Genomic DNA, 18,391 nt, shown 5'->3' with positions numbered 1-18,391 from the left:
TCTGTTTTTCTTTGAAAGTGTTAGATCTACACATCCCTTTCTAATACATGGTTCAGAAAGGTGCCAACTTGTCCAAAGTCACCAACTCCAAATCTTCAGTATGCTACACTAGAAACTGGTTGGCAAAACAGAGGAATATGACCAGCAGATGGTTTGAAGGGTTGAGTTTTCTTGCCTAGAATTGCTTCCACTGGATATTCATGTATTAATGTACTTCAAAGACTATCTATGTATCAAAGACTATGTGTGTACACAAACATAGATAGTCTTTGAAGTACATTAATACATGAATATCCATTACATTAATTTAATCTTTCCTTATAGTTTTAATCATTAATATTCTTTTTATTCTTTACTAAATATGAAAAGAAGTGAAAATTCTACATGACATTTGACTCTTCTCTTTACATGATATAAACATTGATTTATATTTCTAAGACATATGAATTCATCTTCCTCCACTCTCTTTTACTTCATCAGGATTGGATAGCATAATGCTGTGGAAAGCAAACTAGATTTGGAATCAGAGGACTCAAATGACCTATATCTGAATTCTGATTTTATTACTATATTACTTTGAATATGTCACTTAATATCTCTGGGTTTTAGTGCCTTATAGGTAAGGTGTATACATAGATATATACATATACATATACATGTATTATTTGTATTTTAATATATAACATGTATATATTATAAGCTATGAACTTGTTTATCTATCATAAGTTTCTTTTTGCTTAATGAATTTGTACATCAAATATTTTGTTCATCTCTTTTCTTTAGTTGGGACCAATTTTAAAGTTATTCAGAAAATCCACTTTTTTTCATTGATGGTAGTAGTGGACTTTAGCCAGCTCTTGCTAAAACACCTACAGAGACATATTCTCAAGGGCAGCAGGCATGGTAATAACTAATTAGAGTGGAACAGTTAAACCAGATTGTAAAATAGAAGTAGAGGGTAGGAGGGAATATGAAGAACAAGATTATAAAAATTAAATAGATGTCCTTCATGTAGATTGTCTTCAGTCTTATTCAAGTTTATAGCATCCAGAATTTGAGGAAAAAAGTGTGCCAGAGAAAGGTGTAATTGTTCTTTTGACTAACTGAAAAGGAAAAAAAAAGTTATAGAAATGTAGATTTTTGACTCAGTATATAATGAAAAACTTTCTAACAAATAGGTCTGCCCTAAACTGAAATGGACTGGTTTAATAGGTAGTGGGCTCTTCTTAAATGGAGGCCTTCAAGTATAGTGTGGATAACTCCTTATATTGTAGAATAATTCTCTCATCTTTCAAGTAACCAGGATTTGTAACAGTACCATGTCTGACTTTTCCACATCCAATTAAAATCTAATAGGATATCAAGTCATATTGATTCTTCCTCTACTGTCCCTTCTCCACTCATATTATTACTAACATAGTCAAGTCCTTACCACTACCTGTAACATTGAAGTAGCTTCCTAATAGATATCCCAGCTTCTACTTTCTTATAAATCCTTTATACATTTGCCAAAATAATCTTCCTCAAGGAGTCAAATATCACATTTAATTCCTCTATTCAAAACCCTTCCATGTTTTCCTATTTCCTACAATATAAAATAACTTCTTATCTTGCTCTTAAAACTATAAAATCAATTCCTCCTCACCTTCCCAGTCTTATTTCATATAGCTTCCCTTAAAGGACTCTGTGGATCAAATCTAACTGAAGACTAGCTAGCTGCCCCTTGAACTTGTTACTCAGTGAGACCAACAGAAAGCAAAACCTGGGAGACCTGTGAAAAATCACTAGAAGAAATCAGAGCCTTTCTGTTATCTACCCTTTCCCACATGCCTGTCTTGCCTGCTGATATTTCTTAAATAAGTGCCTCTGCTTACACAAACTTCTCTGTCTACATGTTTTATTTATATGTATCTTTTCTCCTGTGTAATTGTTCTTCTTTCTATTATTTCCACTGGTGGTTTCTGTATTTGTGGAAAAGAATGCCATATATTTATGGAGAAATTATTTTACTATTATATTTATTAGAATTCTATCTCACTAATTTTCCTTCTTTTAAGTCATTTGTATCCTTTGACTGAAAAACATTAACCTTTGGACCTTGTAAGATATGATTTTGGTGGATGCCAATTGGCAGAGTACTTTGAACCTGGGATATCCTTTTTAAGTGACCCATCATGTAAGTTTGGGAACATGGCTCCAGGTGACACACCATAACACATTCTAAAACTCTGAGGTGAAACCCAATAATTTAGTAATAGCAATTGCCTTGTCAATTGTAAGAATGACTGTCATGTTAAAAAAAGCACACACACAAACATATACATACATATAGATCTATATGTATGTAGGTACGTATAGTTCTAAAGAAAGTTTTGTTCCTATGAGGCTTCCCTACTAGAATGTAAGTTCTTCTAGGTAAGTAATTATTTTGTTTTTAATTTTTAATTCTCAGCAACTCACACAGTCCTTGCACATAGTAGACACTTAATGAATGTTTGTTGAATTGAACTGAGTTGAAATGAAATTAAATTCTTGCTCCAGGTGGAGACTAGACTAATTGATCTTTCACATCATTTAGAACTAAGAATTTTTAATGATTCTAGTATTATAACCTTTCTCCAGTAAATCATTATTTTTGCTGTATTATCTGAAAGTTCACTTTGGCTTGATTGTGCCTTGGCATAGGAGAATTAGAAGGGAAACTAGTTATTTGGAGCTAAAAGTATTTTTAAAAGGTAGAAAAAAATTTGGAGGTTTAAATTTGCTGGAATATTTGAGCCAACATTTCAGCTATGTTGATATTTTAGAAAGAAAATCAGTGCCCAGACCTGCCCTTGCCCTTAGTTAGATTTCCAGCTTCCCTATCAGCTAGAGATAACAGGACTTCCATGTTCTCTTCTGAGTCAGAAAACATTTTATGTAGAACATCGACTGGGACTCAATCCCAGACCATGCTACTTTAAAGCCAGTTCATTTCTGTGTTAACTGTGGTGATAAAACAGGTTTAGTCAAAAATGAAATATTCATCTGACATAAAAAAGGGAAAATAACCTTTAGTGCAAAAATGTTTGCAACAGCCCTTTTTATAGTGGCAAGAAACTGATAACTGAGTGAATATCCATTAGTTGGAGGATAACTGAGTTACTTATGACATATGAATGTAATGGAATATTATTGCTCTACAAGAAATGATGAGCAGGTTGATTTCAGAAAAGCCAAGAAGGACTTATATGAACTGATGCTCAGTGAAGTGAGTAGAGCCAAGAAGACATTGTACACACCGACAAGATTATGTGATGATCAAATGTGTTGGACTTGGCCGTTTTCAACAAGGAAATGATTCAAGATAATTCTAATAGATGTGATGGAAAGGGCCATCTGCATTCAGAGAGAGGGCTATGGAGACTGAATGTGAATCAGTTGTAGTAATATCACATTTTTGTTGTTGTTGTATACTTACTTTTTTTCTCATTTTTTTTCTTTTTGATTATTTTTGTGCCAGCATGATAAATGTGGAAATTTGTTTAGAAGAATTACACATGATTAACACATTTTGAATTACTTGCTTTCTAGGGGAGGGGAGGGGAGAGGGAGGGAGAAAAATTTGCAACACCAAGTTTTGCAAGGATGAAAGTTGAAAAACCATCTTTGTGTGTATTTTGAAAAACAAAACTATTATTATTAAAATAAGTAAATAAAATATATGTGTAAAATATTCAGATGGTTCAAACTCATCATTTTATAAATGAGATAAATGATGTCCAGACAAATCAGACAAATAGTGAGTAGAGCATCCTGGATGGGAACCGTTTATCTCATTTTAACTCCTGTTCACTTCCTATCATACTGTATTACCTATCACTGTATTAGAGAAGTTGTCCAATTACATTGAATTCTTTAGCTGTTGGTCATTTCTGAGGTTTGAAATCAAAACAAACAATTTGTTTCCAGTTAAGATGTTAAAAATTCAGGTAGTCACCTAGATATTTTTCTAATCTTGTGATGATCAATTAGCTAAACCCATTCCTGCCTCCCTCCTTTCCTTCTTCCTCCTCTTCTTCACCCCTACTCCACTGAAGTGACTGAGAATATATATACCACATAGGGGCATATATGAGTAGTCTATCCAAATGCAGATTTGGACCTCTTCCTATATGACTATAGGACAGAGTAGAGCTAGAAACACTGTTTTTAGAGAAGCATTTTTTTCATGGTGGCAGGCATTCTTAGAAGTATCAAAGCCTATTGTGGTTACTAAACAGCTAAATTCCATTGCAGTCTTAGGATGTGTTTTATTCCTGCAAAATGTTAGTACTAATTAATTGTACTGTCCATGTCTTTGCATGAATTTGTGGATTGTCTGAAAAGATAAAAGTGTTCCCAGTGTATTATGAATACCCCTCTCCCCCACTCCTTCCAATGCATTCAGTCCAAAGACAAGCTTTTTGATCCTTTATAAGGAAAATAATAACCAAAATGATTTGTATGCCATTTATTATGTGAATCAGAAGCAGCATGAAAGATAAACACAGCCATATATTATTTAGCCCTATACCTAATAACTCACTTATTTTTGACTAAACAGCAGCATTCTGCTTTTCTCAAGAGATAGGCTCTGGGCTGTCAGTGCCTCCCACATGGATAAGTGTCTCTTAACACAAATGATGTGCATCAATTACATCCCTTCTTGTGACTAGTCCTGTTGTGACATGGGGCTGTGATTAGACCAAAGGAGGCAACCAGTCAACAAAGAGAACTCTACTTACTCTTTCTCCCCTTCCTTAGAATATGAGGCAATATTATATGTATTTGGCTCTTTATTAAATCATTCTGTTTGTATTGAAGAAATTTTTAAAAGTTCTTTTTTTTATTGAATTTTTTTTTATTTTCAAAACATATGCAAGGATAATTTTTCAACACTGACTCTTGAAAAAGGTTGTGTTCCATTTTTCCCTCCCTTCCTCCCATTCTCTCCCTGAGACAGCATGTAATCTAATATATGTTAAACATGGTAAATTTTATGTTAAATCCAACACAGTTACATATATTTATATAATATTATCTTGCTGCACAGGAAAAATCAGATCAAAAAGGAAAAAATGAGAAAGAAAATAAGATTTAAGCAAATCACAATGAAAAGAGTGAAAATGCTATGTTGTGATTCACCCTCAATTCCCACAGTCTTCTCTCTGAGTGTATATGGCTCTCATCATCACAAGATCATTGGAACTGGCTTGAATCATTGAAGAAATTCTTAATTTATCTTTTTATTGTTATTATTTTAGCTACCTAGATGTTAGAACCCAGCACAAATAGTTTCCTTAGTAACGTTCAAATGGAAAACATTGGCAGTCTTCATTTACAGTATTCTTTACTTTTCACAACTTGATCATAAACAATCATTAGAGGCCTGGGTCATTAAAAAACACCACCACATATATAGAACTTTTTGGTTTTAAAAAACAAGAAGTTATTAAACTGAATGTACTTAATTTATGCCTTCCTTAACAAGATTTTCTTCTGAGGAACTTTCATATTATTTATTTGTATTTTAATCTCTGAAAGAAGCCTACTTTTTTAAAGCTTTTTATTTTCAAAATATGTGCAAAAATAATTTTCAACATTCACCCTTGCAAAACCTTGTCATCCAATTTTTTCCTTCCTCTCTTCCACCCACCCCACTCCTTAGATGGTAAGTAATCCAGTATCAATTCTTCTATACGTGTTTCCATAAAAAATTATGCTATACAAGAAAAATCAGATCAAAAAGGAAAAAAATGAGAGAAAACAAAAGGCAAACAACTAACAAAAAAAGTGAAAATATTATGTTGTAATCCACATTCCTCTCTGGGTACAGATGGCTCTCTCTATCACAAGACCATTGGAATTAGCCTGCATCACCTTGCTGTTGAAAAGAGCCACACCCATCAAAATTGATCATCCTATAATCTTGTTGCTGTGTGGAATATTCTCTTGGTTCTACTCACTTCACTTAGCATCAGTTCATCTAAGTTACTCCAGACCTCTCTGAAATCATCCCACTGATCGTTTCTTATAGAACAATAATAACGTTCAAATACTATAATTTATTCATCCATTTTCCAACTGGTGGCATTCTACTGAGTTTCCAGTTTCTTGCCACTACAAAAAGGGCTGCCACAAACATTTTTGTACACATAGATCCTTCTCTCTCTCTCTCCTCTTCGTTCTCTCTCTCTCTCCTCTTCTCTCTCTCTCGTCTCGTCCTCTCTCTCTCTCTTTGATGTCTTTGGGGACACAAGCCCAGAAGAGACACTGTACGTACAGTTTGATAGCCCTTTTGTACATTTTCCCATATTGGTCTCCAGAATGATTAGATCAGGCCACAACTACATTAACAATGTATTAGTGTCCTCAGTTTTCCTCACATCCCCCTCCAACATTCATCATTATCACTTCCTGGCATCTTAGCCAATCTGAGAAGTGTGCAATGGTATCTGAGATTTTGTCTTAATTTGAATTTCTCTTATCAATAACGATTTAGATCATTTTGTTCATATGATTAGAAATGGCTTTAATTGCTTCATCTGAAAATTATCTGTTCATGTCCTTTGACCATTTATCAATTGGAAAATGGCTTATTTTCTTATAAATTTGAGTCAGTTCTCTATTTTAGAAATGAGACCTGTATCAGAACCCTTGGATGTAATTTTTCCCCTTATGTATTGCTTCCTTTTAATTTGATACGCATTGGTTTTATTTGTACTAAATTTTCTTACCTTAATATAATAAAATTTATCCATTTTGCATTCCATAATGTACTTTAGTTCTTCTTTGATAAGCCAGTTTTAAGGGCCTTGTGCCACCTTCATTTTTACAAAACAAAAGGACAAATAGGCACAAGGACATAAAGATTCTCCAGGATGTGGCCTCTAAACTTTTTGATTGTAAACCTCTGAATTTTTGTTTTCATAAGTATTCATAAGTCCTTTGATGATACACGCTGGATCCCTTAAAGTTATGCAGCAGACTACTGGAGGATAAAGGAAATACCCTGTACTTTGGATACTGAATCTCTAGTGGATGGAAAGATATGTCAAAGCATGAACATCTACTCTACATGCATGTCTATATACTATAATAATAACTGAGATTTCTGACAGTGTTTTAAGGTTATCAAGTCATTTTTATACATTACCTCACTTGATCCTATTCTTTGCAAAGTACCATCACTAAGTTTATAAAACCAGTTGTGCTCACATAAAACATAAACCTTGCTCAGAATTCTTATTTGTATACATGGTATATGTACATCATATTTTTTAGTTTAATGCAATTTTTTTCTCTTCAGACTATGAGCTTCAATTCACTTCAGTAATATATATTAAAGCTCTGCTATGTGCCAAAACCCATGCCAGTTGCTGAAGATACATAGAAATCAAATAGACCTTGCCCTCAAGAAACTTATATTCAATTAAGCTTAATGCCTCTTTTCATATTAGAGCCAAATATGCCTTCAGTATCACATGTCACAAAGATAGGTTGTGCATATACTAAAGCTGGAGTAGGTAGGAGGTGTAATGGATAGAGGGAACACCACATGTAGTGTCATAAGATCAGAGTTCAAATCCAACCTCAGATACTTACTAGCTACATAACTTTGTACAAGTCACCTATGTCTATTTGCTCAGTTTCCTCATCTATAAAATGAGATAGTTTCAGAAATGGAAAATCATTTCAATATCTTTGCCAAGAAAACTCCAAATGGACTCATGAAGTCAGACATGACTGAACAACAACAATGTGCTATAGTGATTTACTTAGTTCATTCTAGTGAGTTGGTTTACTTACATGTTAGTTTGTGTAGATTGTAAATGATACAACTCAGAGAAAACTGCCTTGTACATTGTAATTTACTGGTTTTTGAGGTAGAATTGCTCTTGACTTTTACTGCTAGAAACAGTTGATATACTCAAATGATCTATAGTTATGCTTTATAAAATTAATCAATTATTGCTAAGAAGAGGTTTTTCTAAGACTTTAAAACCTCTGTGAAACATGTGCTGAGATTGATGGGATAAAACTACAGGAGGGTTGGTGAGAATTAACAGGTTTGCAAAATAGAAAAGTGACAATTAATGAGATTCTACTGTATGCAAAGGAAAAAAATCATAACCAACCCAGCTAATTTGTATGGCCTGAAATCTGTAAATGAATAAATGTTTTCATTAGAAATGGAACTAGCACAGGGTTCTCCTGATATATATATATATATATATATATATATATATATATATGTATGTATAATGTATTTATTTATTTTTTTTAGTCACCTACATTGTCCCAAATTCCAGGTGAAGCTTACTAGTTTTTCCTACCATAAATTGTTTACAGTAAAGGAGCATGTCTTTTAATATAAATTGATATATATTTGCTATATTTGCTCAGAGAACCAATAAAAGAGTGTATTTTTAAAATTAAATAAACAAACAACAAAATCAATGCATACTGCCTCATGGGAAAGCGTAATAGCCTTCCTTTAGTCCTGCTCTGCTATTAACCATTAAGTTCGAATTGTTCTGTGTAATGGTGCCTGGTGTGTCATTCAGGTTAATAAATTCATTTTATTACAGAGGTCACATAAATAGCTACAACTGAAATAAAGCTTATACATACAGATTGATCATGATGAGGAAAAATGTAGATTTACTATAATCTGGGTATCATTGTGATAAAGAAGGAACTACATGGAGCAATCTCCACATTGATGGAGAAGTCTTTTACATTTTTCTAAGTATAGCTTCTTTTGTATTTAATTATTATTATGCATTGTATTTTATTGTAATTATTATTATTATTATTATTATTATTATTATTATTATTATTATTATTATTATTATTATTGTATTATTCGATGACACTGACTTTCCATCTGTTTCTCTCATAAGACTCATCTCCCATTCTGGCACATTTTCACTGGTTACTTTCTATGCCTTAAATTATTTTTCTCTATATTTCCATTTCTTGGGCATTGTTGTTGTAGTTGTTATTTCAGTTGTGTATGATTGTTTATAATCCCATTTGGGATACATCAGATATTAGTGTGGTTTGTCATTTCATTCTTCAGCTCGTTTTACAGATGAGGAAACTGAGGCAAACAGGGTTAAATGAATTATCCAGGATTAATCAATTGGTAAGTGTCTCTACTTCCTGACTTCATACCAGGTGCTCTGTCCATTGTGACATTGGATTTCCTAGCTTCCTCAAACCCATGTAAAATTTTTCAATCTTTAGAAAGCTAAAGTAGAAAGGATTCTGGAAAGATGATAGAATATGTCAGAACTTCTATTTGGACGGGATGCTAAGCATAGCTGTGCTGACCAGACACATTCCAGGCTGTGGTTTCCATATGTGAAAGGAGATAGCAAACATCTGGAGAACGCAGGAGCAATAATTGAAGGTTGTGGGCACTTACAGGAGAGCAGCATTCCTAGTTTCAGTTATGGTGCAGAATGGACAACTGATTTGCAGCCACTCAAGGGATATTATGGAACAAAATTATTTGCAGGATTGTGTGGCTAGGGGCACTACTTGTGGCTTAGGAGTGAAGATGAGAGTCCAATGTTGAATCCCAGGAAAGACCCCATAAAATAACACTAAAAAGTACCTGACATATAATTTCCCCATTCCTTAGGGGAATTTAACTCATGTTTGGCTATGTACTTGGCAAAGTGTTTTTTTTTTTCTCTCTTCTCTTATTTTGTATTTAACTTTAAAATAAATAATAAGTAAAGGAGAAAGTAATCAACCATAGACAGCTGCTATAAGATTCATAATCAGAAGAAGAAAATGAGCAAAAAAATCTTCTCCTTTTTTCAATGAGAAATGTCAAATTGTCTCAAGTACAATAAGAGTTCTTGGAGGAACTTAAAAGGACTTTAAAAATCAAATAAGAGAGGTTGAGGGAAATTTAGAAAACAAAAGAGCAATCTAAGAAAATCAAGAAAATTATGTAAAGATAATCAACTAACTTCAAAGAGAGAGTCAAAAACTTAAATAAAGAAAATAAGTTCCTGAAAACTAGAGTTGGGCAAAAAGAAGTTTTTGGCATTCTAAGATTACAAAAAATAATAGAATAAAATCAACACAAGGAAAAATAGAAGAAATTTAACTGATGTAGAAAATAAATTGAGAAGAAATAATGTAAGAATAATCAGACAACCTGAAAACTATAATTATAAAAAAATCTTGATACAATATTACAAGAAATTACAAGAAATTATCAAGGAAAATTGCCCTGAAGTACTAGAACAATAAAGCAAAGCAGAAATTAAAAAAAATCACCAATCACCACCTGAAAGAGATCTCAAGAGGAAGATATACAAGAATATAATAAAGTTTCAAAACTTTCTGATTAAGGAGAATATTGGAAGCAACAAAGAGAAAATTAATTATCATGGTATCTATAGTAAAGATTATACACAACTCAGCAGTTACTATGTTGAAGGATTACAGGTTTTGGAATATTATATTTCACAATAAAAGAGATGGGGTTATGACCAAGTATAGAGGGTCTGAACTCTGGAAAAGTATACTTGAAACAAAGATACTTACAACAAGGTGTTAACTCAGTGTGACAGATGAGATAATGATTCTCTAGTTTACATATGCTTAGTATAATGGTTCTATAGTTGACACATGCTCAGTGTGTTGTATTGATGTAATTGTACTAAGGTATATAAGGGCTGGGAGGACTTGAAATAAGCAGACTTGAGTGAGTGTGTGCTTGAGCTCGATCTCAGACCAGAAAGGTAGCCTGGACATTACAACCAAGAGTAACATCCAATAAAGTTAAATATAAGAATGAATGAAAAAATAGAAATTTAATGAACTGAAAGACTTTCAGGCATTTGTAACAAAATTAGCAGAACTTAAGAGAAAATGCAATATATAATATAATATAAAAAGTCTTTTAAATACAGGGAGAAAAAAGAGACCTTCCCTCTGTGAATATCTTCAGTTTTTCTTGTTTATATGAAGTTGTTTGGATGTTGTCTTGTCTGTTCGACTGTGAGTTTTTGAGGGCAGACAATTTTTGTCTTTTTTGTAATCCCAGAACTTGGCACAATGCCTAGAATAAAGCATATCTTTTAATAAATGAATTTTATCTGACTATCTCAGCATCATACAATGGAAGGAGTGTTGGTTCTGTAAATCAGAGAATCTGAACTCAAATACCACTTTCTGACATTACCTGTATAACCTGGATGAACAATTGATGATCACTATGGGTCTGTTTTATCACGGAAGACTTGGTTGCTTTAGATAGCCCCTGATGTCCCTAACAGATCTAAATCCACTGTCATTTGCTCTAGTAGCAATATTATTTAATTGACACTGTTCCTTAATATAGAAGTGGAGGGAAGGTCTCATTGTACAAGGTACATTTCAAGTGTAATGGTCTAAATAAACCAGAAATGTTGAGAAGTAGGAATCAGATATAAAAATTTGTACAGGAAACTCAAATGTCAATGCAGAAAAGTACCACTTGGATGAGACTAAAAATCTTTCTTTTGGTCCTATTTTCTTTAGTGTTTCTATTTAGGAGCACAGTGAAGCAGGAACCTAAAAACATCTGAACTATAATGCCCTCCTTCTCCATTTTTCAGGCTATTCCAGGTAAATTGGACTCACAAGATGACTTTCTGTATTTTTTCTCTCTCAGGAACATCTACATAGAACAAGGATTTCAAGTCAGAGCAGCACAAATTTGCTAAATTCCTCTTGGGGCTCATTACTTTGTTTTTTGCCTTACATAATGATACTGCAATTTAAAAATGTATTTGTGTGTTATAGCTGAAGGCTGAATCCTAGCTAATGACTGAATGAGGGAAATGGTAAGCAAATCCATTATTTGTGGTCCTATTTATATTTTTATTGTGAAGGTGCTTTAAGGAAAATAAGAGGCAGCCTTGTTATCAGAAAAAGCTAGAAAATCTGCATATGTATCACACCTCAGAGACGTGTTATGTGACCATGACCAAGTAATATAGAATTTTTGAACTTAAATTTTCTCATCTGTAAAATGAGGGCAATAATACTATAATAAATCTTAAAGCATAATATAATTGTAAGTTTATAATTCCAGACAACCTGGATGGTACAATAGAGAGACCACTGAGGAAGCGTGGGAAGACCTAAGTTCAAATGTGACCAACTATATTACTTTAGATAAGTTATTTAACCTTTATCTGCTTCAGTTTCCTTACCTGGAAAATGGAGATAATAATATTACCTATCTCCCAGAATTGTGAGAATAAAATGAAATAGTATTTGTAAAGCACTTTGCAAACCTTTAAGTATCAACTAAATGTTAATAATAACAATCATCATTAACATTATCATTGTACTGTATCATTATTGCTATTGTGTTTTCCTTTCATTAAATCATAATGCCGAATAAACAAAAACGTGTGAATTTTTATAGCTGTACCTGAATTTTATAAATCTTATTCTTCAGTCATGTTTAACTCTTTATGACTCTGAATGTTTGTTTGTTTTTTGTTTTGCTTAAGGTTAGTTAACTTGTGCAGGATCATACATCTAGTGACTGTCTGAGGATGGATTTGAAATCATGTCTTCCCTATTGCAGATAAAGGGTTCTATCTAACATGTTGCCATATTGATTTCTGAAATCAAGGAATGAGGGTTTATCATACTTTAGAATATTATTTTTCTTCATTGGAGCCATAAATGTCATCCTAACTAATGAATTTTGGTGATCCTTTTGCTGAGAGTCAGTTTTTAATAATAAGAAAAATAGTTTCAGTCACAGGATCACAGAATTTTAGAGTTGGAAGGGATATCAGTGGCCATCTAGTTCAAACCATATTTTAATTAGAATCTTGATATGCTAAACTGCTTCTATTCAATGACCTCTAATACAAAGGAGCTCACTACCTTCCAAAATGGTCCATTCCATTTTTTAATGGATCTAATTTATAGTCATTTATTTTTTAACATCAAATGAATAAGTACCTTTTTTGCCACCTATCACTCTTACCAATGTTCTCTGAGCACAAGAGCTTACAAATTTGCGCGTATCTTCTCCACCATCTTGGCTCCGCCCCCCCCAAGAAAAACCAATTTAATATTTCTTCCATATGACAACCTCAGTTTTCATTTCCTGGAAGTTTTCTTTCTTCCAACCTAAACTTCCTGGATTTCTTCAATTTATCCATCTTCATATACAATGTACCAATATTCTGGTTGATCACCAATTTTCTGGACACCCTACAGTTTATCAATGAAAATCCTAAAATATGTCACTTAAAACTGAAAATAATATTTCAAGATGGTAGGGCAGAGAAGAGAGAATAGTGGAACTATTTCATCCTTACTTTTGGAAGCTTTAAGTCTTTTAAAACAATCCCAGATTAGATTCATTTTTTTGGATGTTACACATACTATGGCTTATAGAAACCTTGCATTTCTTTTAAACCTTTTAATCCTTTTTTTCACACAAAGTATTATCTACCTATTTTGCTTTACCTTACTTTTGTGAAATTGATTTTTTAATCCAAGTGTAAATCTTGATATTTATCCTTAATAATTTTTATTTTATTAGATTCAGACTGGTTTTCTAGGTTGTCAAGATTGTTATGACCTACTCTGTTATGCAATGTTTAGTGAAATATTCAATATTAATTCTGTATCATTTTCTTATTGATTCTAATTGTAATTAATTTATTTTGTATTGAACTTGCTTAAATTATGGATTTCTGTCTCTGAATTTATTTCAGCTGGTTTGTGTGGAATTAAGTTCAGAAATCCTATTTTCTTACTAATCAGCATTTTATTCTTGCCTCAAGGAATTTAGCTGATTTTGGGGAAGCTCTCTTGCACTAAGGGAATTGGGCCTAATATTTCTATACCAGGTTATACTTCAAGTATATCTGGTTTGCTCTCCCAAAAATCTGGGTCATTTTTTCAGGTGGAATCAGACAACAAACACTTTTTAGTTGCAGGGGGTAAGAGAAGGAGTACTGCTATCTCCTCATTACTATACTTTCAACCAGTGGTCCTCAAACTTTTTAAATATGCTGCCAGTTCATTGTCCCTCAGACTGTGGGAGGGCCGGACTTTAGTAAAAACAAAAACTATGAACTTCAGCCCAATGCAGGAAGTGTGCCTTGCTAACACGAGTTTAGGTGGAACATCACTTCCGATCTGATTTTGCCATAACCCTGGTGGGCCACATCTGGTCTGTGGGCCACAGTTTGAGGAACCCTGCTTTCAACCAATCCTATTGTTCTCCAAACCTCTCCATGTCTCAGCTATGGAATTAATCATATTGTCTTCATGATGAAACCTACTTAGTTCTATTCTTATTCTATACTGTCCAAAACCTATAAAAGAAAAGTGCCTCCCTCATTTAAGGTTTTAGCTTACAAGGGAAGGTGAGACCTTATTGATAGATTCTCACTTTATTATAAATTGATCATGCTTGTAATTTTGGGCCTCAGTTGACCTAATTTTTATTATTGTACCAGCTTAGTATTATCTGCAAATTTAATTAAAATTCCATCTATACTTTTGTTTACTCATTGCTCAAAATTTGCTTACTCATTGCAGGGCTAGACATTGGGGCATTCAATGGAAAATCACAATTTGATTTTGAACCATTAATGATTACGCTTTGGATACAAACAATTCATCCAGTTCTGAATTTTTATAATTCTAGTCCATATCTAGTCCCCATCATTTCATGTTTTTCATATGAATAACATGACATAGTTTATCAAAAAATCTCATTAAAATGTCGGTGTATCATATTTAACACTCTCTGCTCTGCCAACTGAGCAGCCTGCAAGAAAAAGGAAATAAGAAGAATCTTTCACGATCTGTTTTTGCCCAAGCCATGTTGGCTCTTCATGATCATTATTTCCTTTTATTCATGTTCACTAATCACATCTTAAAAAACATGTTCTAAAGGAACTGTTCACAAAAAATAATTGAGAAAATTAACTTCCACCCTTTTTTTGCAAAGTTGGGATGGGGGTAGTGGTGGAGCATATGAATGTTTGACATTGTACATATTATTAAACTTGATGTGTTGATTGAATTTAATGAACTGATTATGTTCCCCTTTCTTTAAAAAATGATAGAAATGATAGGTTGCTGGGCAGCATAGGAAGGGTAATATACTCAGTGACAAATGTTGGAGGGGATATGGAATAATTAAGATGATACTATTTTACCGTTGAATGGAAATATGAATTGATACAATCATTTTAGATAACAATCTGGAATTATGCCCAAAGAGTTATTAAACTGCCCAGCAAAATTGACACAGCAATATTAGTACTATAGAAGGAAGCAGATGCATTTATCAATGTGATTAGGAAAAAAAGAAAAGAACAGCATGTTCTAAAATATTTATAGCAGCTCTCTTTGTGATTGTGATATATCTGTGATATATCAATATATTTTCACATTTATCAAGAATCCAACTCATTATTCTAGAATTTGTAGAATACATTGTCTTCCATCTTATAAAACCAGGATAAAATTCACATTTTTCCAGTCCTATGGTGACTCTTCCATTGTCCACGAACTTTCAAAGGCCACTGACTGACTGTGGCTCAGCAATCAAGTTTTCAATTAATTCAGTACATAAAGATGAAGGAATCTGCATTAGGTGATTTGAATTCATCCAGAACAGTTAGGTTCTCACATACCATTTCCTTTTCTATTTGAGATATCAATTCTCTCTCAGCCGCTTTTAATCTGACCTTTCCATTTCTTAAGTTTTCTCTTTAATTCCCTTTTCTTTTCTACAACAAAACCAACAGAGCAAAACAAAACATCTTTTCTTTTCTTCCTTCTTTCCTCCCTTTTTCTCTTTCTTTTCTTTCCTTCTTTCTTTCTTCCCCTTTTCTTTCTTCCTTTTCAATTACATACAACTCTACTTTAATATGATTTTGATTTCCATTTTTTTTCTCTCCCTTCTTTCTCCTTCCCCAAGACAGCAATCAATCTAAGGTATATTTGTATAATCATATTAAACATATTTTCATATTAGCTAAGTTGTAAAAAAAAGAATAAAAACTAAAGGGGAAAATCATGAGAAATGGGAAAAAATGAAAATAGTATGCTTCAATCTGTGTTCAGACTCCATAGATTTTTTTTTTCTAGACAGGGATAGGATTTTCCATCATAAGTCTTTGAATTGTCTTGGATCCTTGTATTGCTGAGCAGAATTAAATCTATCAAAGTTGATCACTGCACAGTGTTGCTGTTATTGTGTACAATATTTTCCTGGTTCTGCTTATTTCACTCAGCATCAGTTCATGTGTTTCCAGATTTTAGTCTGCTTATCATTTTTAGAGAACAACACTATTCCATTACATTCATATACCACAACTTGTTCGTCCATTCCCCAATTGATGAGCAACCCATCAATTTTAAGTTCTTTCTTACCACAAAAAGAGTTGCTATAAATATTTTTGTAAAGGTGGGCCTTTTTCCTTTTTAATGCTCTCTTTGGGATGCAGACCTAGTATTGGTCTTTTTGAATCAGAGGGTAAACATAATTTGATAGTCCTTTGGCCATAGTTCCAAACTGCTCTCTTTAATGGCTAGATTCAGATTACTGAATAAACAATAATGCATCAGTGTTCCACTTTTCCCACAACTTTGCCAACATTTATCATTTTACTTTTATGTCATCTTAGTTAATCTTATAGATGTAAGGTGTGTCTCAGACTTGTTTTAATTTGCATTTCTCTAATCAATAGTGATTTAGAGCTTTTTTTAATTTGCATTTCTCTAATCAATAGTGATTTAGAGCTTTTTCATGTGACTATAGATGGCTTTAATTTTTCTTTATCTAAACACTGCCTATTCATATTCTTTGACCATTTATCAATTGGGTAATGATAGTATGGTTATGGAAAGTTATGGATCAGTGCACTGATAAATATTTTAAAACTGGTTCTTTAGAAGACAAAATATATTCATAACACACTTTTAAGTTTGATCTGTATTATTAGCATTTTATATATCACTTACTTAAATCTGATATCAATAAAATAACAAATCAAATTTTCTAACATTCTGAGATGTACATGCTCACACTTGAAAATTTAATGAACTGGCTGCAGTTTGTCCCTGATTGGAGAGCAAGCAAAGAATAATTAAAGTAAATCATTATTGATAGAACTACTAGAATTCTTAGCCTCTTTTAGGATATGCTTCTTATTTTTATCTCTTTGTTTTGGGGCTTTCAGGTTGGATCAAGCCATTTGCTAAATAGGTAATAAAAGAATTCTATTAGACTTATCTGAAAGAAATTTTCAACCAACTCCCTATCTTCCCCAGGAGTCTTAATAAGCTAAATGCTTGGAAAATCCATCTTGTATTTGACTGATCAATTGAAGAAAACATTCATTATTCTAGATCATTTATGCAGTTGAAAGTTTGTTATATTTTAAATGAGAGAAGCTGGATTTAAATCCTATCTCTGACACTTAATATCAGTATGACTTTGGACTAGTTGCTCAGCCATGATTTCTCTTCCATAAAACAAAGGTTATTAGGGATGGGACTAAAAACCTCTAACATAGATCACTTCTTCTTCTAAAATTACAATCTCAAAGATAACTTCCCTGATGTACAGTTCTTTTTGCATAGACCTTTTGGCAACCTCCTTTTTTCTTGGAATTTTAATGACTCTTCCCAATTATTTTGAACCTAGAAAATTCTGATTTCTTCATGAATATTCTCTTGTTTTTTCTAAAGTAAATTTGTTACAATTAGTCATTATAATTTGTTCTACATTTGAGTGAGGCTTTACTTTCATGCCTCTTGCCATGACTGACATTTGAGTTCATTGGGTCTGTGCTGCTCTAATAGATTATTATTTTTAATCCATCTTTCCCTTTTCTGTTACCTAACCGATCAAACTTCTCTTTTTGTTCACATTCTGCTCTCTCCCTAGACTACACCCTAAGTTTCTTATCCCAGTTTTTTATACCAGGTGTGTCTCTACACATTTTCAGAGCTGATATTGACAGACAGGTCTTTCATTTAATGAATGTTTATACTTTTTTGAGACTCAGATGATTCATTATGCTCATTTCTCATCAAGTCTCTAAATAATATCTCTGCTATTATCGAAAGAGAATGTTATTATTTTATCTTGAGAAAATCATATTAATTGTGCTTTAAATAATAGATAATTTTCATCACTAAAATAATAGAGGTGTTATTTCCATGTAAAAGGAGTATTTACAGATTACTTTCAGATTTGCAATTCACCTTATACATATTATTACATTTGACCCTCACCACAAGCCTTTGAAATAAATATATTATTCCTATTTTATAGATTTTGACACTACTAGCAAGT

The sequence above is a fragment of the Sminthopsis crassicaudata genome, chromosome 1 (assembly GCF_048593235.1).
Source record: "Sminthopsis crassicaudata isolate SCR6 chromosome 1, ASM4859323v1, whole genome shotgun sequence".
Classification (NCBI taxonomy): Eukaryota; Metazoa; Chordata; class Mammalia; order Dasyuromorphia; family Dasyuridae; genus Sminthopsis; species Sminthopsis crassicaudata.
Note: the sequence above shows the minus strand (reverse complement) of the source record.